A 14,021-nucleotide genomic window follows, 5' to 3' on the forward strand; every position below is an offset into this window, starting at 1 on the left:
TACACTTGAGAATCCTGTCACTTCCACATGCTCTTCACACAACCTCTTCCGGTGCCTAACCTAAGAGCGCTGGGACCTATGCCTACGGACAGTCAGGATGCGGGAGGGTCCTGCCCTGACCTCAGCTCGCACAAGGAAGCATGCCTGCAGGCCAGCTTTCAACTAGCTGCGTTCTTAGAGCACTGAGAACGTAGCAGTACTCTCAGCAAGGAGGTACCCAGAATACCACTCCACTGCAGCTGGAGACACCCTCCAGGTCTGCTTATTCCACTTGCGTCTCACAAGCCTCTGACAAACGGCTGTGGTGCAGATGTAGGAAACTATTTCTGCAGGCGGTGTGCAACTGTGAGGGACTGAGGGTGAGCTCAACTCTCCGAAGTAAGTTGCTTTTGGACAAGGCGTTCAGCTAGCTTCTCTCGTATGGCACTTAGGATGTAGCACCTGGCTCAAATCGGAAATAAGAGGAAATCGCTGGATTGAGCTTGGATGCACTAGTCTTGTGGGCCGGGACTTTCCACTTACCTCTCCCAACACTTCAGGCACGCATCGGGGCTAGGCCTGTTAGGAGCGCGGTGTACCTGCAGGCAGGATGTGGGAGGGACAGTCCATAAGCTCAACTCTCGGAAGTGTGTGGGCTTTCCAGGCACAAGTCTGCTAGACACTTTGATGGGAGCTAGGACCTCGCTACACACTCCCTGAACAAGGACGTTTGCGATGTCTGTATTTAGATCAGATACACTTGAGGAGAATCCTGTCACTACCACAAGCTTTTCACACAACCTCTTCCGGCACCTAACATAAGGATGCTGGGACCTACGTCTACGGGCAGTCAGGATGCGGAAGGGTACTTCCCCGAACTCAGCTCGCAGAAGGAAGCAAGCCTTCAAGCCAGCTTTCAACTAGCTGCATTCCTCGGGCACTGAGAACGTAACAGTGTTCTAAGCCAGGAGGTACGCAGAATACAAATCCACTGCACCTGGAGACACCATCCAGGTCTGCTTATTCCACTTGCGTCTCACAAGCGTCTGACAAACACCTCTGGTGCAGATGTTGGAAACTCTTTCTGCAGGCAGTATGCAACTGTGAGGGACTGAGGGAGAGCTCAACTCTCCGAAGTAAGTTGCTTTTGGACAAGGCGTTCAGCTAGCTTCTCTCGTTTGGCACTTAGGATGTAGCACCTGGCTCAAATCGGAAATAAGAGGAAATCGCTGGATTGAGCTTGGATGCACTAGTCTTGTGGGCCGGGACTTTCCACTTACCTCTCCCAACACTTCAGGCACGCATCGGGGCTAGGCCTGTTAGGAGCGCGGTGTAGCTGCAGGCAGGATGTGGGAGGGACAGTCCATAAGCTCAACTCTCGGAAGTGTGTGTGCTTTGCAGGCACATGTCTGCTAGACACTTTGATGGGAGCTAGGACCTCGCTACACACTCCCTGAACAAGGACGTTTGCGATGTCTGTATTGAGATCAGAAACACTTGAGGAGAATCCTGTCACTATCACAAGCTTTACACACAACCTGTTCCGGCACCTAACATAAGGATGCTGGGACCTACGTCAACGGGCAGTCAGGATCCGGGAGGGTCATGCCCTGAACTCAGCTCGCACAAGGAAACACGCCTTCATGCCAGATTTCACTAGCTGCGTTCCTCGGGCACAGAGAACGTAACAGTGTTGTAAGCCAGGAAGGACGCAGAATACAACTCCACTGCACCTGGAGACACCATCCAGGTCTGCTTATTCCACTTGCGACTCACAAGCGTCTGACAAACGGCTCTGGTGCAGAGGTTGGAAACTCCTTCTGCAGGCAGTATGCAACTGTGAGGGACTGAGGGTGAGCTCAACTCTCCGAAGTAAGTTGCTTTTGGACAAGGCGATCAGCTAGCTTCTCTCGTATGGCACTTAGGATGTAGCACCTGGCTCAAATAGGAAATAAGAGGAAATCGCTGGATTGAGCTTGGATGCACTAGTCTTGTGGGCCGGGCCTTTCCGCTTACCTCTCCCAACACTTCAGGCACGCATCGGGGCTAGGCCTGTTAGGAGCGCGGTGTAGCTGCAGGCAGGATGTGGGAGGGACAGTCTGTAAGCTCAACTCTCGGAATTGTGTGTGCTTTGCAGGCACATGTCTGCTAGACACTTTGATGGGAGCCAGGACCTAGCTACAGTCGCATTGAACAAGGACGTTTGTAATGTCTGTATTGAGATCAGATACACTTGAGAGGAATCCTGTCACTACCACAAGCTTTTCACACAACCTCTTCCGGCACCTAACATAAGGAAGCTGGGACCTACGTCTACGAGCAGTCGGAATGCGGGAGGGTCCTACCCCGAACTCAGCTCGCAAAAGGAAGCAGCCTTCAAGCTAGCTTTCAACTAGCTGCGTTCCTCGCGCACTGAGAACGTAACAGTGTTCTACGCCAGGAGGTACGCAGAATTCAACTCCACTGCAGCTGGAAACACCCTCCAGGTCTGGTTATTCCACTTGCGTCTCACAAGCCTCTGACAAACGGCCGTGGTGCAGATGTTGGAAACTCTTTCTGCAGGCAGTATGCAACTGTGAGGGACAAGGGTGAGCTCAACTCTCCGAAGTAAGTTGCTTTTGGACAAGGCGTTCAGCTAGCTTCTCTCGTATGGCACTTAAGATGTAGCTTCTGGTTCACACAGGGAATACTAGGAAATCGCTGGATTGAGCTTTGATGCTCTAGTCTTGTGGGCCGGGACTTTCCACTTACCTCTCACAGCACTTCAGGCACGCATCGGGGCTAGGCCTGTTAGGAGCACGGTGTACCTGCAGGCAGGATGTGGGAGGGAGAGTCCATAAGCTCAACTCTCGGAAGTGTGTATGCTTTGCAGGCAGATGTCTCCCATACACTTTGATGGGAGCTAAGACCTAGCTACACTCTCATTGAACAAGGACGTTTGCAATGTCTGTTTTTAGATCAGATACACTTGAGGAGAATCCTGTCACTACCACAAGCTTTTCACACAACCTCTTCCGGCACCTAACATAAGGATGCTGGGACCTACGTCTACAGGCAGTCAGGATGCGGAAGCGTCCTTCCCCGAACTCAGCTCGCAGAAGGAAGCAAGCCTTCAAGCCAGCTTTCAACTAGCTGCATTCCTCGGGCACGGAGAACATAACAGTGTTCTAAGCCAGGGGGTACGCAGAATACAAATCCACTGCACCTGGAGACACCATCCAGGTCTGCTTATTCCACTTGCGTCTCACAAGCGTCTGACAAACACCTCTGGTGCAGATGTTGGAAACTCTTTCTGCAGGCAGTATGCAACTGTGAGGGACTGAGGGTGAGCTCAACTCTCCGAAGTATGTTGCTTTTGGACAAGGCGTTCAGCTAGCTTCTCTCGTATGACACTTAAGATGTAGCATCTGGTTCACACAGGGAATACTAGGAAATCGCTGGATTGAGCTTTGATGCTCTAGTCTTGTGGGCCGGGACTTTCCACTTACCTCTCACAGCACTTCAGGCACGCATCGGGGCTAGGCCTGTTAGGAGCGCGGTGTAGCTGCAGGCAGGATGTGGGAGGGACAGTCCATAAGCTCAACTCTCGGAAGGGTGTATGCTTTGCAGGCAGATGTCTCCCATACACTTTGATGGGAGCTACGACCTAGCTACACTCTCATTGAACAAGTACGTTTGCAATGTCTGTATTGAGGTCAGATACACTTGAGAATCCTGTCACTTCCACATGCTCTTCACACAACCTCTTCCGGTGCCTAACCTAAGAGCGCTGGGACCTATGCCTACGGACAGTCAGGATGCGGGAGGGTCCTGCCCTGACCTCAGCTCGCACAAGGAAGCATGCCTGCAGGCCAGCTTTCAACTAGCTGCGTTCTTAGAGCACTGAGAACGTAGCAGTACTCTCAGCAAGGAGGTACCCAGAATACCACTCCACTGCAGCTGGAGACACCCTCCAGGTCTGCTTATTCCACTTGCGTCTCACAAGCCTCTGACAAACGGCTGTGGTGCAGATGTAGGAAACTATTTCTGCAGGCGGTGTGCAACTGTGAGGGACTGAGGGTGAGCTCAACTCTCCGAAGTAAGTTGCTTTTGGACAAGGCGTTCAGCTAGCTTCTCTCGTATGGCACTTAGGATGTAGCACCTGGCTCAAATCGGAAATAAGAGGAAATCGCTGGATTGAGCTTGGATGCACTAGTCTTGTGGGCCGGGACTTTCCACTTACCTCTCCCAACACTTCAGGCACGCATCGGGGCTAGGCCTGTTAGGAGCGCGGTGTACCTGCAGGCAGGATGTGGGAGGGACAGTCCATAAGCTCAACTCTCGGAAGTGTGTGTGCTTTGCAGGCACATGTCTGCTAGACACTTTGATGGGAGCTAGGACCTCGCTACACACTCCCTGAACAAGGACGTTTGCGATGTCTGTATTGAGATCAGAAACACTTGAGGAGAATCCTGTCACTACCACAAGCTTTTCACACAACCTCTTCCGGCACCTAACATAAGGATGCTGGGAACTACGTCTACGGGCAGTCAGGATGCGGAAGGGTCCTTCCCCGAACTCAGCTCGCAGAAGGAAGCAAGCCTTCAAGCCAGCTTTCAACTAGCTGCATTCCTCGGGCACTGAGAACGTAACAGTGTTCTAAGCCAGGAGGTACGCAGAATACAAATCCACTGCACCTGGAGACACCATCCAGGTCTGCTTATTCCACTTGCGTCTCACAAGCGTCTGACAAACACCTCTGGTGCAGATGTTGGAAACTCTTTCTGCAGGCAGTATGCAACTGTGAGGGACTGAGGGTGAGCTCAACTCTCCGAAGTAAGTTGCTTTTGGACAAAGCGTTCAGCTAGCTTCTCTCGTATGGCACTTAGGAAGTAGCACATGGCTCAAATCGGAAATAAGAGGAAATCGCTGGATTGAGCTTGGATGCACTAGTCTTGTGGGCCGGGACTTTCCACTTACCTCTCCCAACACTTCAGGCACGCATCGGGGCTAGGCCTGTTAGGAGCCCGGTGTACCTGCAGGCAGGATGTGGGAGGGACAGTCCATCAGCTCAACTCTCGGAAGTGTGTGTGCTTTGCAGGCACATGTCTGCTAGACACTTTGATGGGAGCTAGGACCTAGCTACACTCTCAATGAACAAGGACGTTTGCAATGTCTGTATTGAGATCAGATACACATGAGGAGAAACCTGTCACTACCACAAGCTTTTCACACAACCTCTTCTGGCACCTAACATAAGGAAGCTGGGATCTACGGCATCGGGCAGTCAGGATGCGGGAGGTTCCTGCCCTGCACTCAGCTCGCAGAAGGAATCACACGTGCAAGCAAGCTTTCAACTAGCTGCGTTCCTTGGGCACTGAGAACGTAACAGTGTTCTAACCCAGGAGGTAACCAGAATACAACTCCACTGCAGCTGGAGACACCCTCCAGGTCTGCTTATTCCACTTGCGTCTCACAAGCCTCTGACAAACGGCTGTGGTGCAGATGTAGGAAACTATTTCTGCAGGCGGTGTGCAACTGTGAGGGACTGAGGGTGAGCTCAACTCTCCGAAGTATGTTGCTTTTGGACAAGGCGTTCAGCTAGCTTCTCTCGTATGACACTTAGGATGTAGCATCTGGTTCACACAGGGAATACTAGGAAATCGCTGGATTGAGCTTTGATGCTCTAGTCTTGTGGGCCGGGACTTTCCACTTACCTCTCACAGCACTTCAGGCACGCATCGGGGCTAGGCCTGTTAGGAGCGCGGTGTAGCTGCAGGCAATATGTGGGAGGGACAGTCCATAAGCTCAACTCTCGGAAGGGTGTATGCTTTGCAGGCGGATGTCTCCCATACACTTTGATGGGAGCTACGACCTAGCTACACTCTCATTGAACAAGTACGTTTGCAATGTCTGTATTGAGGTCAGATACACTTGAGAATCCTGTCACTTCCACATGCTCTTCACACAACCTCTTCCGGTGCCTAACCTAAGAGCGCTGGGACCTATGCCTACGGACAGTCAGGATGCGGGAGGGTCCTGCCCTGACCTCAGCTCGCACAAGGAAGCATGCCTGCAGGCCAGCTTTCAACTAGCTGCGTTCTTAGAGCACTGAGAACGTAGCAGTACTCTCAGCAAGGAGGTACCCAGAATACCACTCCACTGCAGCTGGAGACACCCTCCAGGTCTGCTTATTCCACTTGCGTCTCACAAGCCTCTGACAAACGGCTGTGGTGCAGATGTAGGAAACTATTTCTGCAGGCGGTGTGCAACTGTGAGGGACTGAGGGTGAGCTCAACTCTCCGAAGTAAGTTGCTTTTGGACAAGGCGTTCAGCTAGCTTCTCTCGTATGGCACTTAGGATGTAGCACCTGGCTCAAATCGGAAATAAGAGGAAATCGCTGGATTGAGCTTGGATGCACTAGTCTTGTGGGCCGGGACTTTCCACTTACCTCTCCCAACACTTCAGGCACGCATCGGGGCTAGGCCTGTTAGGAGCGCGGTGTACCTGCAGGCAGGATGTGGGAGGGACAGTCCATAAGCTCAACTCTCGGAAGTGTGTGGGCTTTCCAGGCACATGTCTGCTAGACACTTTGATGGGAGCTAGGACCTCGCTACACACTCCCTGAACAAGGACGTTTGCGATGTCTGTATTGAGATCAGAAACACTTGAGGAGAATCCTGTCACTACCACAAGCTTTTCACACAACCTCTTCCGGCACCTAACATAAGGATGCTGGGACCTACGTCTACGGGCAGTCAGGATGCGGAAGGGTCCTTTCCCGAACTCAGCTCGCAGAAGGAAGCAAGCCTTCAAGCCAGCTTTCAACTAGCTGCATTCCTCGGGCACTGAGAACGTAACAGTGTTCTAAGCCAGTAGGTACGCAGAATACAAATCCACTGCACCTGGAGACACCATCCAGGTCTGCTTATTCCACTTGCGTCTCACAAGCGTCTGAAAAACACCTCTGGTGCAGATGTTGGAAACTCTTTCTGCAGGCCGTATGCAACTGTGAGGGACTGAGGGTGAGCTCAACTCTCCGAAGTAAGTTGCTTTTGGACAAGGCGTTCAGCTAGCTTCTCTCGTATGGCACTTAGGAAGTAGCACCTGGCTCAAATCGGAAATAAGAGGAAATCGCTGGATTGAGCTTGGATGCACTAGTCTTGTGGGCCGGGACTTTCCACTTACCTCTCCCAACACTTCAGGCACGCATCGGGGCTAGGCCTGTTAGGAGCGCGGTGTACCTGCAGGCAGGATGTGGGAGGGACAGTCCATAAGCTCAACTCTCGGAAGTGTGTGTGCTTTGCAGGCACATGTCTGCTAGACACTTTGATGGGAGCTAGGACCTAGCTACACACTCCCTGAACAAGGACGTTTGCGATGTCTGTATTGAGATCAGAAACACTTGAGGAGAATCCTGTCACTACCACAAGCTTTTCACACAACCTCTTCCGGCACCTAACATAAGGATGCTGGGACCTACGTCAACGGGAAGTCAGGATCCGGGAGGGTCATGCCCTGAACTCAGCTCGCACAAGGAAGCACGCCTTCATGCCAGATTTCATTAGCTGCGTTCCTCGGGCACAGAGAACGTAACAGTGTTGTAAGCCAGGAAGTACGCAGAATACAACTCCACTGCACCTGGAGACACCATCCAGGTCTGCTTATTCCACTTGCGACTCACAAGCGTCTGACAAACGGCTCTGGTGCAGATGTTTGAAACTCCTTCTGCAGGCAGTATTCAACTGTGAGGGACTGAGGGTGAGCTCAACTCTCCGGAGAAAGTTGCTTTTGGACAAGGTGATCAGCTAGCTTCTCTCGTATGGCACTTAGGATGTAGCTCCTGGCTCAAATCGGAAATAAGAGGAAATCGCTGGATTGAGCTTGGATGCACTACTGTTGTGGGCCGGGACCTTCCACTTACCTCTCACAGCACTTCAGGCACGCACCGGGCCTGGCCTATTAGGAGCGCGGTGTAGCTGCAGGCAGGATGTGGGAGGGACAGTCCATAAGCTCAACTCTCGGAAGTGTGTGTGCTTGGCAGGCACATGTCTGCTAGACACTTTGATGGGAGCTAGGACCTAGCTACACTCGCATTGAACAAGGACGTTTGCAATGTCTGTATTTATATCAGATACACTTGAGGAGAATCCTGTCACTACCACAAGCTTTTCACACAACCTCTTCTGGCACATAACATAAGGAAGCTGGGATCTACGGCATCGGGCAGTCAGGATGCGGGAGGTTCCTGCCCTGCACTCAGGTCGCAGAAGGAATCACACGTGCAAGCAAGCTTTCAACTAGCTGCGTTCCTTGGGCACTGAGAACGTAACAGTGTTCTAACCCAGGAGGTAACCAGAATACAACTCCACTGCAGCGGGAGACACCCTCCAGGTCTGCTTATTCCACTTGCGTCTCACAAGCCTGAAAAACACCTCTGGTACAGATGTTGGAAACTTTCTGCAGGCAGTGTGCAACTGTGAGGGACTGAGGGTGAGCTCAACTCTCTGAAGTAAGTTGCTTTTGGACAAGGCGTTCAGCTAGCTTCTCTCGTATGGCATTTAGGATGTAGCACCTGGTTCACACAGGGAATACTAGGAAATCGCTGGATTGAGCTTGGATGCACTAGTCTTGTGGCCCGGGACTTTCCACTTACCTCTCCCAACACTTCAGGCACGCATCCGGGCTAGGCCTGTTAGGATCGCGGTGTAGCTGCAGGCAATATGTGGGAGGGACAGTCCATAAGCTCAACTCTCGGAAGGGTGTATGCTTTGCAGGCAGATGTCTCCCATACACTTTGATGGGAGCTAGGACCTAGCTACACTCGCATTGAACAAGGACGTTTGTAATGTCTGTATTGAAATCAGATACACTTGAGAGGAATCCTGTCACTACCACAAGCTTTTCACACAACCTCTTCCGGCACCTAACATAAGGAAGCTGGGACCTACGTCTACGAGCAGTCGGAATGCGGGAGGGTCCTTCCCCGAACTCAGCTCGCAGAAGGAAGCAGCCTTCAAGCCAGCTTTCAACTAGCTGCATTCCTCGGGCACTGAGAACGTAACAGTGTTCTAAGCCAGGAGGTACGCAGAATACAAATCCACTGCACCTGGAGACACAATCCAGGTCTGCTTATTCCACTTGCGTCTCACAAGCGTCTGACAAACACCTCTGGTGCAGATGTTGGAAACTCTTTCTGCAGGCAGTATGCAACTGTGAGGGACTGAGGGTGAGCTCAACTCTCCGAAGTAAGTTGGTTTTGGACAAGGCGATCAGCTAGCTTCTCTCGTATGGCACTTAGGATGTAGCACCTGGCTCAAATCGGAAATAAGAGGAAATCGCTGGATTGAGCTTGGATGCACTAGTCTTGTGGGCCGGGACTTTCCACTTACCTCTCCCAACACTTCAGGCACGCATCGGGGCTAGGCTTGTTAGGAGCGCGGTGTAGCTACAGGCAGGATGTGGGAGGGACAGTCTATAAGCTCAACTCTCGGAAGTGTGTGTGCTTGGCAGGCACATGTCTGCTAGACACTTTGATGGGAGCTAGGACGTAGCTACACTCGCATTGAACAAGGACGTTTGCAATGTCTGTATTGAGATCAGAAACACTTGAGGAGAATCCTGTCACTACCACAAGCTTTTCACACAACCTCTTCCGGCACCTAACGTAAGGATGCTGGGACCTACGTCAACGGGCAGTCAGGATGCGGGTGGGTCCTGCCCTGAAATCAGCTCGCAAAAGGAAGCACGCCTTCATGCCAGCTTTCACTAGCTGCGTTCCTCGGGCACAGAGAACGTAACAGTGTTCTAAGCCAGGAGGTACGCAGAATACAACTCCACTGCACCTGGAGACACCATCCAGGTCTGCTTATTCCACTTGCGACTCACAAGCGTCTGACAAACGGCTCTGGTGCAGATGTTGGAAACTCCTTCTGCAGGCAGTGTGCAACTGTGAGGGACTGAGGGTGAGCTCAACTCTCCGAAGTAAGTTGCTTTTGGACAAGGCGATCAGCTAGCTTCTCTCGAATGGCACTTAGGATGTAGCATCTGGTTCACACAGGGAATACTAGGAAATCGCTGGATTGAGCTTGGATGCACTACTCTTGTGGGCCGGGACCTTCCACTTACCTCTCACAGCACTTCAGGCACGCATCGGGGCTAGGCCTGTTAGGAGCGCGGTGAAGCTGCAGGCAATATGTGGGAGGGACAGTCCATAAGCTCAACTCTCGGAAGGGTGTATGCTTTGCAGGCAGATGTCTCCCATACACTTTGATGGGAGCTACGACCTAGCTACACTCTCATTGAACAAGTACGTTTGCAATGTCTGTATTGAGGTCAGATACACTTGAGAATCCTGTCACTTCCACATGCTCTTCACACAACCTCTTCCGGTGCCTAACCTAAGAGCGCTGGGACCTATGCCTACGGACAGTCAGGATGCGGGAGGGTCCTGCCCTGACCTCAGCTCGCACAAGGAAGCAGGCCTGCAGGCCAGCTTTCAACTAGCTGCGTTCTTAGAGCACTGAGAACGTAGCAGTACTCTCAGCAAGGAGGTACCCAGAATACCACTCCACTGCAGCTGGAGACACCCTCCAGGTCTGCTTATTCCACTTGCGTCTCACAAGCCTCTGACAAACGGCTGTGGTGCAGATGTAGGAAACTATTTCTGCAGGCGGTGTGCAACTGTGAGGTACTGAGGGTGAGCTCAACTCTCCGAAGTAAGTTGCTTTTGGACAAGGCGTTCAGCTAGCTTCTCTCGTATGGCACTTAGGATGTAGCACCTGGCTCAAATCGGAAATAAGAGGAAATCGCTGGATTGAGCTTGGATGCACTAGTCTTGTGGGCCGGGACTTTCCACTTACCTCTCCCAACACTTCAGGCACGCATCGGGGCTAGGCTTGTTAGGAGCGCGGTGTAGCTACAGGCAGGATGTGGGAGGGACAGTCTATAAGCTCAACTCTCGGAAGTGTGTGTCCTTGGCAGGCACATGTCTGCTAGACTCTTTGATGGGAGCTAGGACGTAGCTACACTCGCATTGAACAAGGACATTTGCAATGTCTGTATTGAGATCAGAAACACTTGAGGAGAATCCTGTCACTACCACAAGCTTTTCACACAACCTCTTCCGGCACCTAACGTAAGGATGCTGGGACCTACGTCAACGGGCAGTCAGGATGCGTGAGGGTCCTACCCAGAAATCAGCTCGCAAGGGGAAGCACGCCTCCATGCCAGCTTTCACTAGCTGCGTTCCTCGGGCACAGAGAACGTAACAGTGTTCTAAGCCAGGAGGTACGCAGAATACAACTCCACTGCACCTGGAGACACCATCCAGGTCTGCTTATTCCACTTGCGACTCACAAGCGTCTGACAAACGGCTCTGGTGCAGAGGTTGGAAACTCCTTCTGCAGGCAGTGTGCAACTGTGAGGGACTGAGGGTGAGCTCAACTCTCCGAAGTAAGTTGCTTTTGGACAAGGCGATCAGCTAGCTTCTCTCGTATGACACTTAGGATGTAGCATCTGGTTCACACAGGGAATACTAGGAAATCGCTGGATTGAGCTTGGATGCACTACTCTTGTGGGCCGGGACCTTCCACTTACCTCTCACAGCACTTCAGGCACGCATCGGGGCTAGGCCTGTTAGGAGCACGGTGTACCTGCAGGCAGGATGTGGGAGGGACAGTCCATAAGCTCAACTCTCGGAAGTGTGTATGCTTTGCAGGCAGATGTCTCCCATACACTTTGATGGGAGCTAAGACCCAGCTACACTCTCATTGAACAAGGACGTTTGCAATGTCTGTATTAAATCAGATACACTTGAGGAGAATCCTGTCACTACCACAAGCTTTTCACACAACCTCTTCCGGCCCCTAACATAAGGATGCTGGGACCTACGTCAACGGGCAGTCAGGATGCGGAAGCGTCCTTCCCCGAACTCAGCTCGCAGAAGGAAGCAAGCCTTCAAGCCAGCTTTCAACTAGCTGCATTCCTTGGGCACTGAGAACGTAACAGTGTTCTAAGCCAGGAGGTACGCAGAATACAACTCCACTGCACCTGGAGACACCATCCAGGTCTGCTTATTCCACTTGCGTCTCACAAGCGTCTGAAAAACACCTCTGGTGCAGATGTTGGAAACTCTTTCTGCAGGCCGTATGCAACTGTGAGGGACTGAGGGTGAGCTCAACTCTCCGAAGTAAGTTGCTTTTGGACAAGGCGTTCAGCTAGCTTCTCTCGTATGGCACTTAGGAAGTAGCACCTGGCTCAAATCGGAAATAAGAGGAAATCGCTGGATTGAGCTTGGATGCACTAGTCTTGTGGGCCGGGACTTTCCACTTACCTCTCCCAACACTTCAGGCACGCATCGGGGCTAGGCCTGTTAGGAGCGCGGTGTACCTGCAGGCAGGATGTGGGAGGGACAGTCCATAAGCTCAACTCTCGGAAGTGTGTGTGCTTTGCAGGCACATGTCTGCTAGACACTTTGATGGGAGCTAGGACCTAGCTACACACTCCCTGAACAAGGACGTTTGCGATGTCTGTATTGAGATCAGAAACACTTGAGGAGAATCCTGTCACTACCACAAGCTTTTCACACAACCTCTTCCGGCACCTAACATAAGGATGCTGGGACCTACGTCAACGGGAAGTCAGGATCCGGGAGGGTCATGCCCTGAACTCAGCTCGCACAAGGAAGCACGCCTTCATGCCAGATTTCATTAGCTGCGTTCCTCGGGCACAGAGAACGTAACAGTGTTGTAAGCCAGGAAGTACGCAGAATACAACTCCACTGCACCTGGAGACACCATCCAGGTCTGCTTATTCCACTTGCGACTCACAAGCGTCTGACAAACGGCTCTGGTGCAGATGTTTGAAACTCCTTCTGCAGGCAGTATTCAACTGTGAGGGACTGAGGGTGAGCTCAACTCTCCGGAGAAAGTTGCTTTTGGACAAGGTGATCAGCTAGCTTCTCTCCTATGGCACTTAGGATGTAGCTCCTGGCTCAAATCGGAAATAAGAGGAAATCGCTGGATTGAGCTTGGATGCACTACTGTTGTGGGCCGGGACCTTCCACTTACCTCTCACAGCACTTCAGGCACGCACCGGGCCTGGCCTATTAGGAGCGCGGTGTAGCTGCAGGCAGGATGTGGGAGGGACAGTCCATAAGCTCAACTCTCGGAAGTGTGTGTGCTTGGCAGGCACATGTCTGCTAGACACTTTGATGGGAGCTAGGACCTAGCTACACTCGCATTGAACAAGGACGTTTGCAATGTCTGTATTTATATCAGATACACTTGAGGAGAATCCTGTCACTACCACAAGCTTTTCACACAACCTCTTCTGGCACATAACATAAGGAAGCTGGGATCTACGGCATCGGGCAGTCAGGATGCGGGAGGTTCCTGCCCTGCACTCAGGTCGCAGAAGGAATCACACGTGCAAGCAAGCTTTCAACTAGCTGCGTTCCTTGGGCACTGAGAACGTAACAGTGTTCTAACCCAGGAGGTAACCAGAATACAACTCCACTGCAGCGGGAGACACCCTCCAGGTCTGCTTATTCCACTTGCGTCTCACAAGCCTGAAAAACACCTCTGGTACAGATGTTGGAAACTTTCTGCAGGCAGTGTGCAACTGTGAGGGACTGAGGGTGAGCTCAACTCTCTGAAGTAAGTTGCTTTTGGACAAGGCGTTCAGCTAGCTTCTCTCGTATGGCATTTAGGATGTAGCACCTGGTTCACACAGGGAATACTAGGAAATCGCTGGATTGAGCTTGGATGCACTAGTCTTGTGGCCCGGGACTTTCCACTTACCTCTCCCAACACTTCAGGCACGCATCCGGGCTAGGCCTGTTAGGAGCGCGGTGTAGCTGCAGGCAATATGTGGGAGGGACAGTCCATAAGCTCAACTCTCGGAAGGGTGTATGCTTTGCAGGCAGATGTCTCCCATACACTTTGATGGGAGCTAGGACCTAGCTACACTCGCATTGAACAAGGACGTTTGTAATGTCTGTATTGAAATCAGATACACTTGAGAGGAATCCTGTCACTACCACAAGCTTTTCACACAACCTC

This window comes from Vulpes vulpes, chromosome 15 (assembly GCF_048418805.1).
Source record: "Vulpes vulpes isolate BD-2025 chromosome 15, VulVul3, whole genome shotgun sequence".
Lineage (NCBI taxonomy): Eukaryota > Metazoa > Chordata > Mammalia > Carnivora > Canidae > Vulpes > Vulpes vulpes.